General features: G+C 38.4%; 1 protein-coding gene and 1 long non-coding RNA gene across 2 annotated transcripts in view; both read left to right on the top strand.

The window, feature by feature from the left end:
- Positions 1–7,076, top strand: part of LOC138687711 (uncharacterized) — a 33,389-nt gene extending 26,313 nt beyond the window's left edge. The window contains exon 3 of the long non-coding RNA XR_011326833.1: positions 6,816–7,076. This is a non-coding gene — a long non-coding RNA (uncharacterized lncRNA). The remainder of the gene's footprint in view (positions 1–6,815) is intronic.
- The window catches only part of LRMDA (leucine rich melanocyte differentiation associated), a 694,168-nt gene that overhangs the window by 653,600 nt on the left and 14,895 nt on the right, over positions 1–25,673 (top strand). The window lies entirely within an intron of this gene.

Genomic DNA, 25,673 nt, shown 5'->3' with positions numbered 1-25,673 from the left:
CAAATGGATTTGTTTTGGAATTTTCTCTCATGAAACATACCAGTATTATAGGTTATGTTCTCAGATGGACTGAACAGAGATCTTAGGATATTTAAATCCTTTCTAAAACAGAGGTTTTGTCCCATACAGCTATAGTAAGTTGTTAATAGAGAAAGTGCCAATAAATCGTGTTCAGGAACAGGGAATATATTTCTGGGTTTTGTAGGGTGAATAAAATGGTTCCTGTACTCCAAATGCCTTCCTCCAGCAACAATTTACATTAGTTGTTAACAGCTCCTAAATTCTCCCCCCCCCCCCCCCCTTTTTTTTCCCCTTTAGTCACCTAAACAAGCAGACCGATTTTCAAATATGAGATACTCGGCAGCTCCTAGTCAGTTTGGCTAAGTCTTTGAAAGTTGCTTGACACCAAAACAAGGATTTAATAGCTTAGTTTCAAGCACTCAGTTTTGCTGTGTTGCCTAATAGAGAATAGATAAAATACATGAAAACTAATAGTTGTTCAAAAACCAAACAGACTTTGAGTACATCAGGAATAATAGAAAGCTGAACACTTCAGCAAAATTAATATGGTGACTAGTTTTAGTGTTTGAGAGCACTTAGGTCAAAGCAGTATCTGCAAAAACATTGTTTCTGCTGCAGTTGGAATAGGAAGTGATTTTGTGATGTTGTACACCATTATGTGATAACTGTTGGCTTTTTATGTGAATGTAATCTACTCCATCAGCCCTATTTAGTAAAAACCAGTATAACACCAATACTGGTTCTTTTATACCCATTAAAGGAGTAGTTCTGGGTTTTGCACAGTGAATTCATGCGTTTGACTTGTGTTCTACGATATTCTGAAATGGACCTTGAATCCTGAGGTCTCCAAAGTTTTATTCAGGGTGTATTTCTTAGATGATGTACTTCCTGCTTGGAGGACAGATATGATTTATGGCACCCAGAGATTTTGGTCTATTGTAACATTCATGTAGGAAGTAAAGGGCACTGATAATAGTAACAGAAGGAAAAAAAGTACTGGGGAGGGAAATATCAGAAAAAGAGAAATATTCCAGTTCTGAGGCTGGGGTTTATTATTTCAGTATCAGATATTAGCAAGTACATTTTCAAAATGATGCCAAAGTGTCTCTTTAAGAAAGTGGTTATTAAAGAATGATGGATAATCAAACACTGGTGTGGCTTCGTGCTTTTGGCTGCGATACTGTGTGCTGATGTGTGAAAGCAAATCTTAGATGCTACCATGTTTTGAACCAGGCGCAGAAAATGTGACTTGCTTTGCAAAAAACCTTGATTTTTCCAATGTACAGAGTCGTAGGTGGGACTTATACATGCACATATACGTCACTGTTATAGAAACCAGAACATTGAAGCCATAAGGAAAACCATTTTTAATGCCCTATAAATTTGTAAAGATTGCCTTGTTTTCAATTCTATTATTAGTTTCTGAAACTTAGGATAGGTGATTAAAAATCCATGTATAAAGTAATACACCATACTCTTTTCATTTTTCTCTAGGCATACCCTGTATTTTTGATACAAATTCTGTAATTTCTGTTTTAAGAATAGCATGTTTATAAAAATTTGCTTTTCACCTACTGTAATTGAGCTTAGTAGTTAAGAATTTTGATAGATGTTAATATGCTCTACGTTTCCTCTAAGGGAGAGTTTCTTACTGTTTCTTCACTTTTATTTATTAATTTGAAAAAGAATACTGCAGTAATCTTGCACATTTTGTATTCTGTTTCAGACGATAGTGATAAGCTAGGGTTTTTTTTATCCAACCAAATAAATTGATAAATACAGCTGATTCAGAGCTTTTACATAATCTTTCTAATGCCAACAGTCATTTAAATTATCCTAACTTTATACTGAATCTCCAAAATCCAATTACCAGCTAATAATAATTGTCAGTTTTACTCTAAACCTTTAATGATAGGTCACAAGGGATGTTGTACCAGAAGGATTAAATCGTTGTAGACTGTAGCTATGCCCAGTCTTAAATTACTAACCTCTTATCTCATGGTAACAGAGCTACTATATGTTTTGTCGCCATTTTTGCTAAATAGAATAAATGTCACCAAAATTAATTTCATCTTTCTTAAATTAGGTTCTTAGTGTGATTTCTCACTTCAGTCAAAATTTATTTCTTGAAGAATTTAATTTCCTTCTTAATCTATTTTATTCAAGAAAGAGGAGGAAGAACATTCAGGAACAAATGCCTTTTAAATCATTCTATGGCTAATTTTGAAATTTACCCTTCATTAATAATTGCTGACCCCTGCAGGATTGAGTTTTTTAAGTCACTGTATACTTAAAATCAAACTGGTTCTGCTTAGTTCATCCTGGCTGTATTCAAGGCACTAAAAGATAAAAGGGGATAAATCCTGCTTGTAACGAAAGGTAGCGCTTAATCATGTGAATACAAGATTTCCCGTGTGATGGATGATCCAAGGGAATGTTGTAATTAGATGGCTTAGTTTAGTTGCATTTATTAGTTTTTAATCATATTAAGGACACATACAAGTGAAGTAAGAAATAGTATAGCTGGAAGAAATACTGCCTTGAACAGAAGGCATTGAGAGTTGGCGTTCTCATACAATATAGTGACAGCATTTTCCATCTGAATTGCTGGCATCCTTAAAAAATATTTCTAACGAAATGTGTATTTTCAAATAATTAAAAAATGCAGCTATTGGCTTTCTATGACATTTCCCATTCTTTTCATTTTGATGAGATCAGTGAAAAACTTTATAGAAAGTTACAATGTAATAGTTCTTTTAAAGAAAAGAAATGGAAAGGATGGAGCAACTGTAAAGGGGAGGATTCAAAAGATAAACCTGAAGTGACAGGCTCTGCCTGAAATAATCACAGCTGGTGATATAAGGCAAAATGAGGGGTGGGGGGTGTGCAGATTTTTAATACTCAAAATCTATTTGAAAATATTGAAATCTAGAGGAAGTATATTGGCTGGAACAGTAAAATCTATTAAATGGCTATGATTTCCTTTTTGGAAACCTGTTCCTGTTTAAGTGTCCTGGTTTCAGCTGGGATGTAGTTAACTGTCTTCCTAGTAGCTGGTACAGTGCTGTGTTTTGAGTTCAGTATGTGAAGAATGTTGATAACACTGATGTTTTCAGTTGTTGCTCAGTAGTGTTTAGACTACAGTCAAGGATTTTTCAGCTTCTCATGCCCAGCCAGGGCACCTGACCCAAACTGGCCAACAGTGTATTCCATACCATGTGACGTCCCATCTAGTTTAGGAACTGGGAAGTGGGGGGGGAGGGATTTCGCCGCTTGGGGGACTGGCTGGGTGTCGGTCGGCGGGTGGTGAGCAATTGCCCTGCGCATCATTTGTACATTTCAATCCTTTTATTACTACTGTTGTCATTTTATTAGTGTTATCATTATCATTATTAGTCTCTTCTTTTCTGTTCTATTAAATCGTTCTTATCTCAACCCAGGAGTTTTACTTCTTTTCCTGATTTTCTCCCCCATCCCACTGGATGGGGGGGGAGTGAGTGAGCGGCTGCGTGGTGCTTAGTTGCTGGCTGGGGTTAAACCACGACATTAAGAATCTATAGCATAAAGAACAGGGATGACTAGAAGAAAAAAGAATTAATTTATTCTGTCAGCTGCACATGATTATCAAGGTTTTGTAAACTCAATTAGTAGAGAAGAATATATCCAAAATCTGATTAAATATTAGTACCAGCAGGGCAGAAAATTAAACAGAGCATACACATTAATAATCTATTAAATGTTCTATCAACTTTGAACAGCTGTAGCAGTTGTAATCAGGCATTTCTTTGTGGCATCCTACAGATTTTTATAGGACTAGGAAGTCACTACTAGATTATTGCAGTCGGTGGAAAGTCAGAAGTGTCTGTCACTTCTGACTGTGGAGGGAATCTGTGTATAGGAAAATACTGCTTTTGTGTTTAGCAAAGCTGTCATCTACACTTTTATTTAAGGTGTTGATATTTATCTGTATCATGGCACTGTACCTGTATCATGATATTTGTCTGTAAGATGGCTGAAGTAAGACCTCAGGGAAGAGCATTATCAAATCATTAGAACCTATGCAGAAATATGGCTGCTGTTAGTACCTTGCCATTTCTAAAAAAGAAAGCATACCAGTCAGGTTGGTAAAATGGTAGGTTGCTTTGCAAACAGAATGGTATTCTGAGGAACTGAGCTTTTAATTCTTTCATAGAAGATATATGATACCCACTAGCCAAAGTAAGTGAAAACAGAAATATGAACAGTCTCCAAAAGAATAGAATTAGTTGTAACTTCTTGTGTTAAAGTAGGAACCCAAAAGATTGATAATTTCAATGCTTTTGAGAAAGCATTATAGGGACCTCATGAAGTTCAACAAGGCCAAGTGCAAGGTTCTGCACTTGGGTCCGGGCAATCCCAAGCACAAATGCAGGCTGGGCGATGAGTGGATTTAGAGCAGTCCTGTGGAGGGGGACTTGGGGGATTTGGTGGATAACAAACTGAATATGAGCCAGCAATGTGTGCTGGCAGCCCAGAAAGCCAATCATGTCCCGGGCTGCATCAAAACAAGCGTGGCCAGCAGGTCAAGGGAGGTGGTTCTGCCCCTCTGCTCTCGTGAGATGCCACTTGGAGTACTGCCTTCAGCTCTGGGGCCTCCAGCGTAAGAAAGACATGGACCTGCTTGAGCAGGTCCAGAGGAGGGCCATGAAGATGATCAGGGGGCTTGAGCACCTCCTGTATGAGGACAGGCTGAGAGAGTTGAGGTTCAGCCTGGAAAAGAGAAGGCTCCAGGGAGACCTTATAGCGGCCTTCCAGTACTTAAAGGGGGCCAACAGGAAAGATGGGGAGGGACTCTTTATAATGGAGTGTAGTGATAGGATGAGGGGTAATGGTTTTAAGCTGAAAGAGGGTAGATTTAAGTTAGATGTAGGGAGGAAACTCTTTAGTGTGAGGGTGATGAGGCACTAGAACAGGTTGCCCAGAGAAGTTGTGGATGCCCCCTCCCTGGAAGTGTTCAAGGCCAGGTTGGGTGGGGCTTTGAGCAACCTGGTCTAGTGGCAGATGTTCCTGCCCATGGCAGGGGGGTTGCAACTAGGTGATCTTTAGGGTCCCTTCCAACCCAAACCATTCTATAATTCATTCTGTAACTATAAATGGTGAGGTCATATCAGTAACCAATCCTGTGCACGACAGGGAACTGTACCAAGAAAAAAGAAATAAGCTGGTGAAGAATAAAGGACCTCGATGACCATGTGCTTCCCAAAGCATAACATAAGAACATGCAGAATGTTCACCCTGGTTCAGACCAGCTGCCCAACTGGCCCAATATTCTCTCTTTAAGTGTAGCCAGAAGAGCTGTCTGGAGAGGAACTGAGCAAGTATATAACCTTAGTACTCTTCCAGCATTTGACTTTTTTCAGCTAAGTTTGTTTACTAACCTGTAACAGGTCTCCAGTCTCCCTTGGAGTTCATATAAGTTTCTATGCCCAAGCAGCCTTTGGCAAGGAATTTCACAAGTCTACTACTTGTTATGTAAAAAGACATACCTTTCTGTTTGTTTTGAACCCGTTTCCCACTGCTTTCTCTTGATAAGCCCCAGTTCTTGAGCTCAAAAAGACAGTTGAAACTTAATCTCTCCTAGTGTTTTTAAATCATCTGCAATTCTGTAGGCCTTCGGTAATTTTAAGCTTAATACCTAGTATGGCAAGATTTATACATGTTGATCATTAAGCAAAACTGAACAGGTATATGCCTGGGCTTCTGACAAACTTAGGATATGTGTCCTTGAATAATTTTTATATGGCATAACCCTGTATGTACAATTTAGAAAAAAATATTTCATTTCTTTCATCTTTTATTTGTTTGTTGCTTGTTCTATTCCAGACTGTATGTAAAGAGGGCTGTGGTCCTAGAGTTTCCTGAATAAGTAATTGATCTGAATCAATCTCTACAATTACTGGTACTGCATGCGGTAGAAAGGAGGGCTCTTTCGGTAGTCACTACTTGCTCTCCATTCCTTCCCCTGTGTCCTGGTTTCAGCTGGGATAGAGTTAATTGTCTTCCTAGTAGCTGGTACAGTGCTGTGTTTTAGATTCAGTATGAGAAGAATGTTGATAACACTGATGTTTCCAGTTGTTGCTCAGTAGTGTTTAGACTAAGTCCAGGATTGTTCAGCTTCTCATGCCCAGCCAGCAAGAAGGCTGGAGAGGCACAAGAAGTTGGGAGGGGACAGAGCCAGGGCAGCTGACCCAAACTGGCCAACGGGGTATTCCATACCATGTGACGTCCCATCTAGTATAGAAAATGGGGAGAGTGGGGGGATTGCCACTCAGGGACTAACTGGGCGTCAATCGGTGGGTAGTGGGCAATTGCACTGTGCATCATTTGTATATTCCAATCCTTTTATCATTACTGCTGTCACTTTATTAGTGTTATCATTATTATTATTAGTTTTTTCTTTTCTGTTCTATTAAACTTTCCTTATCTTAACTCACAAGTTATACTTCTTTTCCTGATTTTCTCCCCCATCCCACTGGGTGGGGGTGGGGGGAGTGAGTGAGCAGCTGCATGGTGCTTAGTTGCTGGCTGGGGTTAAGCCACGATACCCTGCCTTTATATAAAAACAAAAATGCAACAAGTATCACCAACAGATTTTGAAAATGGAAAGAGGTTTCTCCCTTTGTAAATGCCCTTTCTTTGTTTTTTTTTCTCTCTTGGGGGTATTGCTTTAGTGTTCCCTTGGAGCTTGTTTGTTTATGGTTTGGTTTTGGTTTTTTTTTAAGTTAAGATTTGTTTGCTTTGTTTTTGCTTAATAGAAATGGAAGGAGACAGTATAACTTTGAAAAAAACTGAAGTCCTTACCGTTTATGAAATCACAGAAGTCTGTGCTGGAGTAAGAACCTAGAAAGGCTACAAAAATAAAGTTTGAGAATGGAACAGCACGTTGAAGTTCTGACCTGAATTTATGTCTGAGAGCCAACACGTAGCAAAGTTTTGCAGGCAGTTCAAAAACATATTTCTGGTCTAGCTTAATGATACATTTTGATTTGTTAGAAAGTGTTTACTGTGCTCTTGTGGTTGTAAATAATTATACTAATTTGGGCAATGCTAAATGTTTTCTTCCAAATTCTAATTGTAACTGGGTTTAGTTATAGTCACATTCAGTTAAAAATAATTTTTGTAAGATTTAAGTGCATATTTCTAACCTAGAAAATGTTCTGGATTGAGTTATGTGGCATCATTGCTAAGAATAGCTTTTACAGTGACCGTAAGTAATCCTTATTATATTAGTCATCTATCCCTTGTTACTTCTTAGTCTTTCCTTTCAGTTGTTTTTCTGTTCGTCCTTATACAGACTAGATTATAAAGAAAAAAGATTGTTCTGTTTTGGCCTTAAAAATCCAAGTGTAAGTATTTCTTTCTCTCATCTTTTCACTAAGCAAGAGTACAATTTACTGCACAATGGCACAATCCCAAATGTCTGCACTGTGCAATGAACTCAAATTAGGATTAAAGATTGTCAATTTTATTCTGAAAAGCAATGCTAGGATAATATTGGCCATCTACCAAAGCTGTACAGGCTTGAAAAGTTTTGCTGAATGTGCACAGAACTCCATTCAAGCATGGGCAGTTCACACTGGCAAAGGTCAGCTCTCTTTCTCATTCTGTAAGGCCTCTAATTTTTCATCATTAGTGTCTTTAAAGATTGCTATGGGCGTTTCGCAGGAGATAAGGGGCGAACACTGGTTTGTAGTATGATGGCACAAGGGCTGTTAAATATTTAGAGCTAGGTGTCAGCGAATATCTGGAGACTGAGGAGGGTGTGGCAAATGCTGAAAAATTGGAGCATTACTTTCTTGGCTGTAGAAAACTGAGCTTTTCAGAGTAACGTATGTAAAGTCTATGCTGGTATGATCATATAAGTACATTTCTCTTTGGTTTGCTATATGAATATATGCTATAAACATGGGAGTTATTCAGTTTGGGGTAGGAAAGAAAGGAAGTTAATTGTGTGGTAATAAGGAAATAAAATATGTGGTGGAACTAAGCAAACAGCACCAAAATACACATGTTGTAGCAAATAGCAATAACTGACTCCTTACTGCAAGTTTGCTATTTTTCCTCCCCCCACAGCTGAAGTAGTGTTACACTGTGTTGAGATGCCTTCTTACTTTAAGGTGGGAGTTATTTCATATCACACTGAGTTATGTTCTATTCAAGTTCTTGACCTTTTTGTGGCAAGGCTGTAAGGCTGTAATGGAAACCTTTCCTGCTTTATCTTTTATAGTGATACGGCTATGGAAACATGGATATATCTGTCTAGAGAAGAGACAGCCTATGACAACAGATGGGATTTTTCTAAATCTAGGCACAGCATCTCCTTGAGCAATATAAGTTAAATCTGTAGCGTGATGGTCACCACAGAAACGTCTGCACTGGTTTGCGATGTTACAAATTATGGGCAAAGCCAGAAGGTTAAACTGGGTCATAGCTAAGCTGGAAGAGGTTAGCTTAGCTCACCGTTGAAGACTTTGCAAATTCAGTCAGCTGACTTTGTAGTGAAGCAGATGATGGGTCTTGCACAGGCTATTCCACTAGCTCAGATGTAATGGTAGTGACCCTCAGAAAAGGATGTTAAAAGCAGTTAGAAACCGAAATGGGGATTAACATCCTAAATAGGCACAGGCTTTTCTCTAGTGGCCATTTGTCATGGCTTGCAGGATTGATAGATTCAGCAACAACGCTACATTGTAAAATTCAATATTGTCCTGAATGTGGAACATCATCAAATGGTCTGCTTCTGTGTGTTGATTCTTATCCATGCCATGTGTAGCTATGAGCATTTGTTTTTAACGATAGGGAAAATCTGAAATACTGGAGGAAAGGGCTTGTAGGGGATGTCTCAGTTGAGCCACTCACCAAAGTTCACTAACAGCAGCTAGCTCAAATCTTGATAATCCAAGCCCATTGCCTGTATATATAGTGCTGATCTAAGTATGTCAAAATCTGCTCAACTTCTGAATACAGTTTAGGTGCATTCAAATGGAACAGCACCAAAGTTAAAAGCTTTTCCTCACTGACAGACTGACTAGTTTAGGTGCATGTCAAAACTGCTGCTGTTTCTGTAATAGCATAGTGACCTGGATCTCCCTTATAGTCTGTTGCAAGATGCTATGCTTTCCCTTCATTTATTCTACTGGGTATCGTGTCTGTTGTTTCCTTTTACACAATGCTTACGGCTTCTCCAGGAAAAAGGAAATGTGAAAAGAGATGCAGTCACATTTTTTGAGTCTGCATTTGTGCCATTAATCAGAATGTATTCCTTCTGACCCTGAGAACATTCAGGGTTATACTGGGGCTTGGTGATTGAAGGTGATTCCTCGCTCTCTCAAACTGCCTCCGCATATCTCTTTTCTAGGCATAATGAAGGAAACTTGGTATTCATGGTACCTTCCCTTTCTTCCTTTGCATGTAGGCAAGTAGGCTATGGACAAATCTTTGCTTCCTTCTCTGCTTGCTCTTTCCAGCAGCAAAGTAATCTGCTAACCTGAAAGGCAGAAGGACATGATGCATCCCCACCCTAGCAAGCAATAAAGGGAAACCTTCTCTGTGCACCAACCATTACTTGAATGTGCTAATAAGATAGTTTCTGCTGCTATTAAATCATCCCAAGAGGAATCAGAGGAGTAAAACTGTGCGCTTACTTTTTGTAAGGCCCCATACCTCGTGCATGGTTCCTCAGTCCTTAGCCACTTGCAGTGTGGTTTCAGTCCACCTGTAATTCTGTCCAGAGCCAGATCAATTACGCTTAGTGAAGATGTGGATATCTACTGCATGAAAAATGAGAAACCATATGACAATAGACCGCTTTCTTGCAGTGCTGAAAGTTTTTATTTGGCTTACAGAATTTTGAATGAAGTTTAACAGGCTCGGAGTGGGTAGGGTGTGTGTATAGCTTCACTGGATACAGTAATTAAACAAAATACTGGCTGGCTGCTGAATTTGAAGAGGGTTAGATAATATGATAATGTCTTTTCAGTTCCTACATAGAAGAGATTTACTATGCATGTATTATAAACCTGTGATTTATAAACGTCATTGACTTCATTAGTCCCCAGGGGCTTCATTCTTGTTAGCCTGGAAATGCCTGTTAAATTTTTTTTATTATTATTATTTATTTCTTTATTTTAAATTATGACCTCATTAGAGTGAAAACATGGCTTCAAATCCTTACCTTGTGTAAATCAGCCAAGTCTTGTGACTAACCCCAGCTGAAGATCCGGACTGTAAATTGAAAGCCTATCCTTTTCAGTTGCCTCTTCCGATCCCAAAGGCTGGCCCTAGTGTTAGAACCATCCTCATGCTAACATAAAAGGGCATTTCAGTAACTTGTTCTGTGTGGCTTCTTCCAGTTAAGGCAGTAGTCTCTCAATGTGCCTAACTTAGGCAGACACATGTATGAGATGTAATGCAGTAAATTTCTTCAAAGGAGGAATTAGAGGTAGGATGTTTAGAAATAATATGCAAAAGTGCTGAAGGCTGGGATTGCAAAAACTGTGAATGCCAAGTGAGATTAGGTTTCAGTCTGTCCCATTTTTTGGAGTGGTAAGAGGAGCTTCATTTTCATAGTTATCTAAAGTACTGTAGTTAATCTGAAGAGCATCTCATAAAAGTTGCTCAAGGTAAAACAGAAAAATGGCTTCGCTAAAGTTGTCAAATTCCATTTAAGAAGTGTCTTTTTGTTTTTAATGCTCCATTATTCAAATTCAAAACCATCTTGAGATCATTGTTGGATTGTGGCAGTTGCACAAGTTGTTGGGGTTTGCTCTTTGTAACAGGTTTCTTTTTCTTTCTCTATTTTAAGATATTGAAAAACCTATTGAAAAACCTTCTACCTAATCTTTTACACTAAATCCCAAACAGTTTTATTTATAGTTGCCAGAAGTAAGTTCCTAATGTCATCTTAATTAGAAACATGTGGTGAAAAAAGAGGCAACTTTTAAGCTGACACTATTTTTGAGTTAAAATCTGGCATCCCCTTTCTACTGACAAGCCTGACAACTGCAGCAGCAATCACCTCATCAAATCTCTCCGTTGTGTCTCTCCTGGTTTTTGGCATCCTTCCTGTCTAAATTTTTATCAGATGAGTGCTTTTTTCTTGGCAAGTATTTTAAATACCTTCTTGTTGCTTTATCTCTGCACCGTCACCCTTTGCCCTTAATGTCGTTTCTCACATGTAAGACTGGCAGAATTCGAAACAAATTAGTTAGGAACATAGATTCAAAGCCCAGTTTTTCCTCTTGGCTCACTAGTCTCTTCTCCCCCCACTTTTTAAACACCAGCATATCACAGATACCACAGGAACACTCAGTTTTTAAGTTGCATTTCTGATGCTTTAAATCCTCAATGCTGCATCTACCTTCTTTCTGCTATGGCATGTCCTGTGTTGCTTTTCTACATCTTGCTTCTTCACACCCTTGAAAGGTTTTCAGCTGGTGATATCTGGATCTTTAATCCTGAGTTTTGGAAATTGTAGGCTATGTCAGAATAAGAATCTTTAGCTATAGATGCTTTAGGCTACAGCCAAACTAGATACCCTTTCTGCAGCTTTTCTCAGAACTCAACTGGAATAGACTTTCTTGCAAGAATTCTGGTATTTCCTCTTCTAGTTACTGTTGATTGCAAAGTTGATTCTGAACCTTGAAATTCAGATGAAACCAAGAAGAATGTTTTTTGGGAAAGTTATCCAAATAATTTGTTTCTTCAAGTAAATACATAAATATTGGATGATATTTGCAAGCTGAATTCATATGAATAAGGATAATTTTAGCATGTGTTCAAAGAAAATTCTTGTTTGTCCTACAAGAGTTCAGTTATATGTCTTCGCTAAAGATTAGAAAAGTGCTGAACCTCAGCTGACATTTGTAAGTAAGTAAAGGAATAGAAAAGTAGAATTCTGTCTTCCCCTTTGTATATGTTTAAAAATGAAAAATAAGTTTCATGGAAGCAGAATCCTATCAGCCTTTTATTTCTCAGTTGAGGTGTATGGTTTGTCAGACCCTTAGAATTTATAGTTCAACACTCAGCCTAAGCTGAAACTGCTTTCTGTAGCTTAGATGCAAAAAAGAAAAGAAAGGGGGAAAAAAGAAGGCAAGAGAAAAATTAACACAGTTTTTGAGCCTTAAACAAATCCACGGTTCCCAAAGTAGTGTTACAGAGGCAGCCTTATTTTGTGATAACCTGATTTAAGAATTTTAGAGAGTTAATCTATCAGCAAAATAGACTTTGACTACAAGGAAATTGGCAAGTAATGTGGGCTTTTGTGGTCTGAGCCTTAGATTCAAATATGTGGTCTGCAATGTAGATAAAAAGTGCTGTATGAAAAATGTAACGCATGGACACAACTAGCAGTTATTGCCCACATATACTATGGACAGGAATCTTTAGAAGAAAAAGCATTGTCCCTAGGACTTTATTCTATATAGTACTAGAGAGATGTTAAAAACCTTTTTGATACCTTTTTATCATTTATCTTTCCTGACCAAGGGACTATTAACTGCTTGTTAAACAACCTGACTGTGCAAGTCTTTATTAAGTTCCAGTTGCTGCCCCACCATTTTTTTTTTTTTGTGAGACTGTTGTATTAATATAAAAAATGAGATACAACTACCTTGAAATGAGTTTTAACCCTGAACAGGTACAACAAAATTACTGACAGTGTTAACAGCTCTAATTGCTGATGTCAAGGACAGCCTCTGTGGGCAAGGGTCCAGGCCGAGTAATTTCTGCCCAATGAGAGTTGGTACCAGTGGTGGTTGATGTGTCTGCAAAAGTGAGCCCTGAATCCATTTCTTATAGAAACCTTACCAACATTGCAAAATCCTATTTAGAAGCTGCTGGATTGCCATTAGGTTTTAATGTAGTTATTTTTACATTACTAAACAGGCTGTATTTAAGCAATTGAATTCAGTGATGAAAGGTGCTGACTCCAATTCCCAACTATTTCTGTATTTTTAAATTCGTCCTTCTTATGCACAGCTGTTTAGGAAAAAAATATTTTTCCTGTTTCAAAGGCTGCATTGAAGTTAAAATTTTGATTGAAAAAAGGTAATTTATTCACCAAATTCCATTTTGTTTGATACTGGCATCTTCAGGAAATAATAACTATTTGTTGTCTGAGTGGGGTTTGTTTTGGATTGTGCTCTGTTTTGAAATTAAATTTTTAAAGATGCTGTGTTACAAGAGAGATTAGGCTTCTTTGCCTGCAAAAAGTAAAATGAGGTGTTCAAGTTGGAAAAAAAAAGATATTCAAGTTATTCAGCCACTTTTCAAAAGGGCTTTTAAAGCAAAAATCTGTAAAATATAAGTTGTGCTGTTCTAAATCTACTTTCAGAGGGCACAGTATGTCATAACACCTCTTTGTAATTTGTGAATCTGTACTGCAGTGCTGTCATTTTATGGATGTTCTTGAATTGTGCAAAATGCTGTCTAAGAATGTGTGTTTTGTGGACCCCAGGCTGTCAGTTTGTACCCTCCATTGCATAGGAAAGGAGTGGAGGAGAAGCTAACTGTGCTTTAAGATGTAATCCATTCTATTGAAGTAAAGTATTCCCTGGTATTACATTTCTGACCTGTGTCATACTTGAAGGTTAAGTTTTTCGACATATGAGCCTAAAATGAATTTTGCACAATTGTATTTTCAAAAATAAATTAATATAGTAGCTCTCACTGAGAACGCTGTAAGCTGCTGAATGCTCAGCAAATGAAACCCCTCTTCAGGGTGCCATGAACAGGCAATAAACTTCAAATGGTTTTGAATTTGAGTAATGGAGCATTAAGGAAACATACTAATTAAGGTAAATTTGGCAATTTTATTGGAGGAGTTTTCTGATTTCTTTAGTCAATGAAGAGTAGTGTAAGCTGCTGGACACAGAGAATTTTGAGATGCTGGCTGCTTCTTTTCATTGCCTAATGGGAGTTAAGCTCTTCTGAATATCCAGCCACAGTTGTAGTGCTAAGTTCTTTTCAAAACTCCAGCTGTAAATCCCAACTTAGGCAACTAATGAAATGGTCTCATTTTCCAATGCTAGCACCAACCTCCTGTGAAGGCAGTAGAAGCAGCAGCTAAGTATGCAGGGTTCATTTCTATAGATACACATCTAAACTCTTGGGGCAGGTGTTTTTAAAGTGGCTAAGCACTAGGCTCTAAGGGCAAGATCACTGTGGTTCAAGCTTTTAAGAGCAAGAGAACAATGCATAAAATGCTGATCAGGTGCATAAGTGACTGAAAGTCTCTAGCCATCTATGTTTTCATTAGTGAAGTTCCCTAAACATTTAATGCTCCGCTGCTGCACATGTCAGCAGAGGCTGCCATTTTGACTGTGCTGAGGCTTTGATGGCTGAGTCCTTCCTTGGCCTCTTGCGGTTTGCAAATTCCAAGTCCCTTGAGAGTAATGGTGCATGTCTGAGTGGGCAGCACGCGATTCAGTGCAGGTCATGGCAGTCACAGACACATTCATTCCAAAACACCAGGCAAAAGGGTAACGGCACGCTAGTCACGAGGTTGGAGTGTATTCTTTATGTCTGGGAGAGAAACAGGATTTTTCTCTACCTCTCCAGTGCTATCTGACAATTTATTTTCATCTTCCTCTCTCACACTATGACCTCTGTTGAGAATCCTCTGTTAGTTTCCCCCTTATGCTGCAGGTCACAGGGCTCAGTGATGTGCCCAGTTGTCCTGATTTCAGCAAGTGTGCCCAGGCCACACTCCAGCTGGGGGAACATGTTCCCCATGGAGAACCATGGGGCTCGAGCTTGTGCCACCAGAGGCTGTGCAGTAGCTTCTTGCCCAGATGGTCAGGGAAAATGGAGCAGAGACTTGTTTCTTCCCAGTATAGAGATGTGCATGATGACCGGCATTGCAATATATTGCAGAACACAGTTCTAGCCTCTGGATATCTATTTTTCTTTACAATGGCGTTATAGGGACCTTAGGTGCTAGCTGTTAACTCAAAAAGGTGTAATGGTTCTCTTTGTTGCCAGTGTAATATCTTCCTGGATTTAGGCCTATGTGTGATATTTTTCCTCAAGCACCTAAATTAGTTAAAAAATAGGATTTAGGACTCTCGTAAACTTAATCGTAAAATACTTTAAAGACATTTGAAAATATAATCATATGAACATTCATAAGATTTTCTTTGACGCTCGTGGTATAATATGCAGTTGTTTTAGTAAATCATGTTGTGGAAGAGTAGTCAACCATTAAAATGCATACAATCCTGCTTCATTGTGTAGAGCATTCCTATGACTGCACCCCCAAAGGGTGGTTCAGTCTCCACTTTGCATCAGTGCCACATTGTTACTTAACAAGCGAAAGTATTTTTGGATGCTTTGTGTACAACAGCCAAGACTTTAACTGATCTGTCCCATGGAAATGAAGATGAATGGTAACTCTCCAGTCTGCTACCAAATGTTATTTGTAGTTATTTTCCAGTGTTACATAGAACATGTGCTGCAAGGCAAAGGCCATGGCACAAATGGACAGTCAGCCTTCTTTTGAATTTCTAACTCTGTCATTTTGAGGCTCAGTTTTGGCGTCACTTAAAATAGCATGTAACTATGTGGAGAAAAGAAAGTTACAATCTTATGTGTTAATCGAAGAAAGTATTAGGAATTGAGATGCTGATTTATTAAAAGATCTTGTGGAATAGAAAACCAAAGCTCTTAAAGCCTTTGTTCAAAGGGGATGCTTAATACAAGGATTTAAGACCAAATACACTTCTTTTTCGGTATAATGTAATGCTGATTTGTAGAATCAATGCGCAGAAAAAATATTGTAACAGTAATGTTGTTGGAAGAAGGGTTAAGCACATCTTTATGAAAAACCAACATTGCGTGAGCAGTCTTATTGCCGGTATTGTTCTCTTATTGCATTGTAGCATGTGCAACATCCAGGTCACTGCCAGTGCAAACCAGACAAGCTAAAGCTGCGATGAGTGATACTGAAGGGGGGGCAGGGTAAGGGGGGCTGTGTGTGTGGATCTGGATTGTCTCAAACTCAGACCCCAAGCAGAGATCCACTGCTGGCAAATACAGTGAGAGTCTGTGGGGAAACTCTGCAACTGAAGTCTGTAGGGAATGGGAAAGAGTAGTTCCAGATAGGCCACCTTGACAAAGGTATTAGGTGTAGCAGGACATGCTGGTGTTCTGAACACATTGACAGTTATGAGCTTTTTAAGCAAATGTTTCTCATTTCTTTTTTCTCTTTTTTAGTTAAGTTGGATTGGGTGGCTTGTGCTGAAACAATTTAAACCTTGTCTACAAAGCAATTTATTGCAAGTTATTGCATCCTATTGCAATTGATTGCTTTATTGTTGTTGGCGTGTTCTGTGCTTTTTCTCTTAGAAATTTCATTTTGCAAATGTAGTAATAATATTTTACATGTGTAGAGTGCCTTTCATCACAAAATACTTCACAAACCAGGTAGAGTTTTTGCAGTCAGTTCTTTGAAAGGGACTTATGCTGGTATGAAGACACATAGCCATCTTTGCCCATGTAGTCCAGCCAAGCTGAAGCTTTATCATGCTGTCTACTTTCTTGTAGCATATATTGTCACCTTGGTAATAAATAGCCAACTTCCATTCCTGGCTCAGATGAGTTTACTGCTGTGACTCAAAACTGAAGTACCTGCTGGGTAGGAAAACAGTTTCAATTATACTGGCTGCCACCCCGTTTTCCTGATTGGCCACAAACTAAGGAAAAAAGTGTAAGAAAGGAACTTGAGACCTATACAAATGTATTTTAAAGTCTTGTTGTTTTCTTTTTGTGCAATGTTTTAGGTGGGTATGATTTTAAAAAGTGTTACTGATCCAGATCCTGCATTTATTTGACCAACTTCTGTTGGTTTTAAAATTTGCATTTGTCTTATATTTACTTTATTGTGTGCTATGGCCTAAAGCTGTATTAATAAAGTTGACCAGCTAGAGGTAAGGGCACAAGTTTCTGTGCTCTATGGTAAGCTGGCCTTAAATTTGAGCAAATCCTTGGAAATTCAATGAAAGAACTGAATTAATTTAAACTGAACTGCACACAACCTTTTAAAAATTAAATCTGCTACATATAGGGATAATATTACTCTTAAATATTCAGTCTCTCTTACTTTAATGCAGTGGATTTTTCGCTGTCTCCACATAACTTCCATGTAAAAGGAAAGGCTAATCTAATGGTTCAGATGAAAGGCTTAAACTCAGCTGATCTGTGTTCTGTTTCCTTTTTATTATGTTCTTGCATTTTTTTCTCCATCTGTAAAAAGGAAATGACAGCACTTCACTGCCTCATGATAGCGTAAGGATAAATACATTTATTGTGAGATGTTCAGAATGATTGTGCCAAGTATGTAACTAGGCCAATTTATATAGAGAGATGCTTTCAAATTAGAAGTTGGGATATTTTGTCTTGGAGAAGTGTGGAGGAACAGATTAGCTATCTTGCTCAAAGTATTTAGTAGTGACATGGTTAACAAAATATATATACAGGCAATGTTTAGGTTTCAGAGTTAACACCCTATTGAGATGATTGAAAATAGTTCACATCTTGCTGAACTGTCATTTTGAGCTGTCTGCCAATTTAAGAACATATTGCTGCCTCAGTTAACATATGGTTCGAGTTGATACAGTTTTCTGTGCAACCATGAGAGCTAGACACATCATTATATGAAAATGAAAACAAATGGCTGAGTCCTGAGCTCGCTGCTTTGGGCCCCCCTGGTGTAAGCATGAGTTCAAAGCCACCTAGTCTTCCCATTTGGAGATTCCTGCAGCATGAGAGAGTCCGGGTGCGATGGTGAGCCGCAACAGCCCGCTCCCATGCCACAGAGCCGTGGCATGCAGCCTGTAAGCGTTGTTCCCAGGAAAGAAGTTTTACAATGTGGGCACAATGGCAAATGATCCCCTGGGTTGCTGTACCTAATTTGTCAAGATTTAATTAGATCCTGGGATTGCTGAGCCTCTCTTTGGGATTTCCACTCCTTTACTGTATCCCTGGGGTTACAGATATGTTATACTGGGCATGTTAAAGAACTGAACCCCAAGCTCTTGCTGCATCTTAACTGTGTTGTACTGTAAGTTAATGCTAGCAAATAGAAAAATAAAGGTGAAAGTTTCTAAGGAAACACTCTCTTTAGTGAGCACCATGAGGTACCTTTTGATATCTGCAAAAACAAGGTTGAGAAATTTTCCACTGAATTTATAATGGCTCCATTCTAGGACACCTGCAATTGTTTTGCATACTACCTAAGATATTTTTCTGATGTGATAGAAACTCCATGGTTGTGCTACAATTTGCTTTACTTAATTTCAGTTACAGTTTTAGCACTGCATCTTTTTTTCTACTTAGGCTAGGTAAATTTTGCAATATTTCCAACTCACTTGTTATCCAGCTATTTTCGTTGCTGAAGTTCCTGGTATGTCTCCTGTCATAGTAGAGAATTAATTTACTACAAACAAATTATATTTAAATTATTTTGAAGGTCTAACTAAAGCTGACAAAACCAAAACAAAAAATTGCAGCGGAGATTTCATCTTTTCCTGGTGCAGTGGGGCAAGATGCAGACCAGAGCGATTCAGGTTATGTGTACAGCATAAAAACTATCCAGATTTGGATAAATGGACTTTTTTCCTGTCCATATGGCTTTGTAACTGGCTCATTTCCCAACATTCTTTTTGACTCGACTTTCAGATTCAAAGGAATCCAAATATCTGACCAAAACTCATTTAATTTTCTCCTGACTATTAGAAGTAAGTATTTGTGCAAAATGAAACCACAAATCAACTCTGGTTTGCTTGTGAGATTGATGAACCGTAATGAATCTTTCAATGAACTCAGTCTAAATTTCAAGCATGTAATAAAACACAAAAGCATATCCAAAAGTCACTTTCAGTATGTCCCTGAGTATCTGGTAATTTATTTTTAGGTCACTTATTTTGGGGCATTTACAAGCCAGTCAACTGACAGAGAAATGCCGCTTAGCAATCCCACCTGCAGATTGCCTATATACGTACTGGTATACGAATTGCAGAGGCATGCACCAAATGGCAGATTTTTGGCTGATAAGACAATGGCAGGGCAGCTTTTATTTCTTTGGAGCTACACTGCTGGAGAATATAGGCCAAAATCTCTTGCTGCTCCACAGGTCAGGTTGTTCAGATACATCATCGCCTCCTGTGCGTTTCTTGGACTTGATTAGAGCCTGCTGCTCCCCACGGTGCTTTAGCAGAGAACATCCTGTAGTGGGATCTCTGGGTGTAAAGAGGCCAGGACTGTGCAGGCAGGTTGAGCATGGCATCAGCCTGACATTGTGAGGATTACAATAAACAGGCCAATGCATTCACAACACATTTCATCATTCACGCATACAATGTTTGCCTTTTCTAAGTCTTTGTAGAAAATCTCTATTTGGCCAAGTTGGCAAATCATCTCCCAGAGTTCCAGGGCCGTGTTTTTGATTGTCATCTTCAGTCCCACAAACTTTATGAAGTGAAGTCCTTGTGTAGCTTACTGTATTGGTTCTTTTGCACCCATGCTATGGTTGGGATTATGCTGGATTCGGGTGCTCTCTCCAGGATTCCCTTCACCCAGATTGACATTTAACAGTAAGCTGATCACTGATATTAGAAGCAAATTGTCTCATTCGACCTTGTTTTTGAATGTATGCATAAATTCACATTTTAAAATGGCAGCACAGTGACTTGCTGTTAGGCAGAGATCATTACATCCTAAATCATGTATTAGGTCTATGTGGAGATTTCTCTGTTTGTTACAGGGTGCTATTATGCTTATGTTCCTGTCTGCAACAGGGAACCTGTCAGATTTGTCTTATATGAGGTCTTCATTTTTTGTAATCTAGATTACTGCCATTAGGCTCAATGAGTCTAATGCCCTACCGCTATGCGTTTACCTAGCACAGTGACACTACTTTATTTATAGGTAGCGAAGAGGAAAGAAACCAGGACGCATTTCATTGATCTTTCCATGTTGTAAATGTAAAATTGATGTGCATTTTTGTTTGCTTTATAGCTGCTCTCTTTCCTTTTCCTTATTTAATATGCACTTCATACTGTGCCAAGGGGTCAGTAGGGCAAATCAAGGAGCCAGATGGCTTACCTCTACCCTAAGGAAACATACCAATATTTAGCTGGGCATTTTACCAAATAAAGGCAGGACTGGAATCCACAATAAATGTGCGAGTTGGTTAAAACTGCATCCTTTTCTTAGATTCACAGCTACAACCTCCTTGAGGCATGAGCTTTTTATACTTCACTGCCGCTTTCTAGCTTTCTCCAAGTAACTGCATGTTAGAAGATATTAGAGGGGGGTGCAACTCATTTTATTTATGGCCTTTGCACAGAAACAAGTTTCAGTTATTTTAATCTGACTGAAATAAGAAACCATAATCCATGGATGAAAAGACAGTGGACAAACTCAGTTAAATCCCTAGTACCCTGAGGACGTATATTTTGTCCATTTCTGGTTTTTTTATGTTCCCTTTTTTCTGCTGTTATTCCCAACTTTAACTTTTTAAAAGCCAAGCAGTTTAAGTGGCTGGGCCTAGGGAGCTTATTTGTATGCAGCACAAATTTCAGGATCTGTTCCCAAGCCTGTGCAGAGTGAAAAATGGCCTGCATTTTCTTGATAGCCCATGTGGTTGTAAAGAATAAATGGCTAATGAATTACAGATGAACATTGACGCAAATTAATCTTCCTGATGTCCCTGGGTTATATGGCAGCCATTTAAAAGTTTAATCAATACACTAAAGTTGAAAACATGCAGGCACTGCAGTTGTTTGGATGTAATAAACATCAGAGGGAAACGGGAGGCTTGTACCCAGTCCATGTATCATAATGACAGGTATTTATGTTTAATGGACTAAATATTTTTTATTGGAAGAGAGCAAATGTCAGCTTAACTTTGTAAGCCCCGCATTCAACTTTCCTTTGAGGTTGGTGAGAGACGGCTGACATGTCATTGAAAATGAAATGTAAAAAAACCAATTGAGACAAAGCGAGGATAAGGAGCTGTTTTGCCGACGAGATGTTGCTTTAATGCTCTGCAACTATTCATTAAATAAAATGTAAACTCTACTATTTCAAACGTTGCAGTAAAATGGTTTACTAGGGCAGACTTTTAATGGTTATTAGGGAAAACAAGAGCCAACCTCTGCCAAATATTCTTTTCTGGGATACGTTTTATTTGAAAAGTCTTTTCCTGAATTACAATTTCAGAAGATTTATAATTATGGAGCAGTCGTTCCCCCCCTCCCCCTTTCCTTTTTGAGACAAAGAAAAACAGAAAAATAACTTTCAGAATAACCATTTGATGGTCCTTTCCCCCCCCTCTTTGAACAGAGTAATAGCTTTATATAAGCTTCCCAGGGGCTTGGATATTAATTGCACTTGAAGTCAATAAATTTTAGAGCCATGTGTGTCCAGGACTTACCCATCATTGCTATAAATGGGGAAGGAGGCTATACAAGACTGCCAGATTCACCAGGCCTGCACAGTTGCTTGGCTATGTGAAAGACCACGTAAATTTATTTTCTTTAGATAAAGAAAAATGTTGTTGTCATATCATTTGGTCTTATAAGAAGACAAACTTCTTCCATGATAAACAAAAAACTCTACTAAATGGAAGAAAAAGGGAAGATCATGTTTTACCATCTTTCTGTAATCTGTTTTAGTATCCCGTTTGTTGGCTGATCTTACTTGAATGGACCCTTGATGGTCTAGAGTGGTCTTATGAAGCTTCTGGTAATGTATACTGTGGAACCACTTCAGAAAGGGAGCATGGTCTCAAGCCTATGGGTCACTGTTTTCTTCTTTGGTGATTGGTTGTACTGGTTCTCTCTTGACTTCATGTCTCTAAAATATTCTATTCAGTTGGTCTTAGTAACACTGCAGTGAGTCATCTGGTAGAGGCTTGATGCCCTTCTACTTCATGATGTCCAAGCATGTTGTATTGGGTTTGCCAAAGACTGTTTAAGGCAGACAAGTGCATTGGGGGAGTGGCAGAAATCTCATATTACTGCAGAGGCACCCGACATACCTAACTTCTGTTTGGCAGGCAGGCAATTTTATTTTAAGTTGTTATTTTAACAATTTTATTTTATCTCAACATGTCCTTGTTATGTGGCATCAGGTTCTACTTCAGATAAAGTGGCTACTAATGTTGTGAATAAAGCCAGATTTGGCTAAATAATGTTGTGGGTTGATAGTGTCATATTTATAAGAGGTCATACACTGCTTCCTGATAAAACAATAATTGTTGAAGAAGCATCTGAAAATGTTACTCTTGTCTACTCCCTGGATGATAAACTATTTGCATTTTTGAGCAAGCCCATAAAAAAATACATGTTTACAGCAGGAAAAATAAAATAATGAAATGAGACATTGGTCAGACAGTCTGTGAAGGCTGAAGAACTCACAGAGCAGCACAAGATTGAAATCATGCAAAAATGGCCTTTTTTCCCTCTCTGCTGACCCTGTGTCACTTGTCCCAAATAGAGTAGATTCCTAGTCTCAAGGACCCAGTACAGCCTAAACTGATGACGCTTCCAGACATGCTACTTTCTCCTTATCATACATCCAGTGGTAGGGAGTGGGTTGCTCCTTCCATTGTATGGCCACACTGCACTATGGCTAGGATTTACCTGGAATGTAGTGTAAGGCAACTAAGCCATGACATACTGGTTTATGACCATTAGAAATGGTCTATTGAGTAGTTCTGAGCTGACTTCGATGTGACTGGTGAAGGGGAAGTTTGGAGCCTTATTATTGTCATAATGAAGCATCAAAGACTTAGAAGCAGGGTTGCAGTGTCCTGCTGAATTAAGTTACACTTTGGTTCAGCTTCAAAAATTGTCTTCTGTTTCATAAAGCTCAAAAGCAGTTTTCTAAAACTGCTCAAAAGCAGTAAGCTTTAGTGGCATGTGAAGTAAAACAGCAGGTATCTACAGCAAAACATTAACAAGATTGCACCAGACAGAGGTGGTGCTAGTAGAAAATTGGAGGTAAAGACTGGGTGACATTAGATTGATTCTCTCTGTCAGACGGAAAACTCTTTTTTCAGTAACTATTCACAACAAAATATGAAGTCCTCTGTAAAGTGGTATGTTGGGGAGTGCAAGCTGCCGCTATCCGGCACACTACTCTCACAGCAGAAGACATAATAAGTTATTTTCTTGGTCAACCCATTACGCCATTTGACTAAATTACTCCAAGTTAGATTTTTACAACAAGAAGCTTGAATTTCAGACAAAGAAATCCCTTTTACCATGGTTTCTGAATATTTAAATTCTGTAGAGAGGCTGCTGCTATGTATTATAGGCTTAATGGATAAAATACAGAAATAAAAAAAAAAAATAATCTGTAAAAGATTTCTCTTAAAGCAAAAAGCAGAAAATGTGAGAGCTCCAAGACTTCACATTTGAAGTGAGGCTCAACTTCATTAAGAGAAAGTATCTAAGGGTGTATGAAAAAATATTGTCAAATGACAGAATTATTAGTGATTAAACATGGCTTTTTGAGAGCACTTTTCTTTCAGTTCAAAGTTACGTGGGTGTATATATGTACTTAAGTACAGCAGCCACACACAACTGTCTTGAAGATTTACCAGCCCAGACACACAAATCTACCTGCTCACCCTTTGCCTTAATAAGTAACGATAAAAAAATTTAATGGTGTTTTATCTGTCCATCAAAAAAATTGCCTCTGACTACTGGCTGGGTAATGTTTTGCAAGGCTGATATGTACCGTGCATTTAAGTACCTACTTGTGTTTCAGTTTTTTTCCTACATAGTACCAGTGCAACAAAGATATATGCTATGTCTGTCATACAGTCAAAATTTTAAATAGTAATACAAAACTATTAATCTAAAATAATTTTAATCTAAGTGAAAAAGAAGATAGGCAACCATGATTTGGCAAAGTACCTTTTTCTTTACCATGTTCATTTTGAATTCCCCAGGAATACAAATGTGATGTTAAAGGGTGAAAGCAGTTTGAGAATTATGCCAGTCACAGCCTTCTTGAACTGGGACCCACAGCCCTGACAGCTATTAAAAAATGAAGTAACTTTTGGTTCTGATTTTGTGTAATGAGCATATGACAAAAAAGAGGGTCACTTCTATATTATCCTGCAGGTATAACTCTGCTGTCTGTCAGTTTATCCTGTATTTTATTTTGACGAAGAGAGAACATTAGGGAGAAAAAAAAAATCTCTTCATCAAAAACCTTAACAGGAAAGAAAAAATTCTCAAGACAATGTCAGGTATTGTTGGTTATTTGTGATGGTTAAAAGAATTATCTGAAAACAAAGAAGTCTTTCACAATGAATCTAAAACACAAAAGCTTTAATAACATTTACATCTGTGTATCATCCATGTCTCCAAATGCAGGTCATGAATAACACATAAACTAGAGTATATAGGGAACAGAAGTGCTAGCACATCATTTAAAATCCAACACACCCCATCGTCAGTGGAATCAAATACACAGCAGGAATGGTTCCAGTTGATAGACACACAATGAAGTCATTGAAAATGAAAACATATTAATTATGTTCCTAAAGGTTAAGATGATAGTAATGGCTGAATTCTCTAATCCGGGAATAATATTAATGCCCCAAATCCATGCAGGAAAAATGTGTAACGTTTCAAAAATTGTGGAAAATTTTAGTCACACCTATTTGTGTCTCACCCATGACTGACTCCACAGCATGGAGGGTAGCAGGGGGAAGAGCAGGAAGTGCAAGACAAAGACAAACCCAGGGAGAATTATCAACAAAAAAAGATATTCTTGGTCCAAACAAGGCACTTGCACTACATGAGCTAATTGTAAGAATAGACCATTTCTAAACTACAGCTGTTATGTGCTTAAGCAAACCCTGCCGGGAGAACTGCTTTGTAGAACACCTCTGCTAACACAGACACACAGAGCACCCTTTAATAGAGGAATTCACAGTGCAGTGTTTAAGGGAAACCTTTTCCGCTTCCAAATTTTCCTGAGCTTATTACAGGATGTGATCCTAGCTTGTCACTCTGACATAGGTTTCCCTTAAATGTTTTCTGTTTTCATTATCTTTTTGCCTATGTTAAATCAAAACAACAGAGGCTGAAGGCTCTGTGTGTGTGTGTTGGGAAATGGGTAAGGGGGGCTAAGGGGGAATGCTCAGGTTGTGTGATAGAAAATGATAGGTGTCAAAAAAACCCACAAAACATCTAGCTTGGTCGTGGTCATTTTCTTTGTATAACATTTTTCTTTGTTTGTCCCTGGGGACTAGTAGGAGCACTCATATCTTAGTTAATTTTGGATGTATTCTTTCTCTACTCTTTTCTTCTCCCTCCCCTAAATCCTCATCCATACAGCTCTGACACAAGACTATTGCACCTGGGTTCCTAACTATATTAACTCCATTGTGTTGGTGTGCTGAGTGCCCCTGATCCTTAACGTCTTTATGCTAAAACCCAAATCCTCCCAACAGCAAGGGGTTAATTGTCTGCTTTCAATGCACTTTAAAGCTCTCAGCTCTTGGGAATGGTGTTTCCATGAGGGTTGAATGTAATTACAAAATAATATAGGCACTCTGTCTTATTTTCAGGGGGTGATACTTAAGTCCTTGC

Source organism: Haliaeetus albicilla, chromosome 11 (assembly GCF_947461875.1).
Source record: "Haliaeetus albicilla chromosome 11, bHalAlb1.1, whole genome shotgun sequence".
NCBI lineage: Eukaryota > Metazoa > Chordata > Aves > Accipitriformes > Accipitridae > Haliaeetus > Haliaeetus albicilla.
Note: the sequence above shows the minus strand (reverse complement) of the source record. Positions and strands in the feature narration are given on the sequence as shown.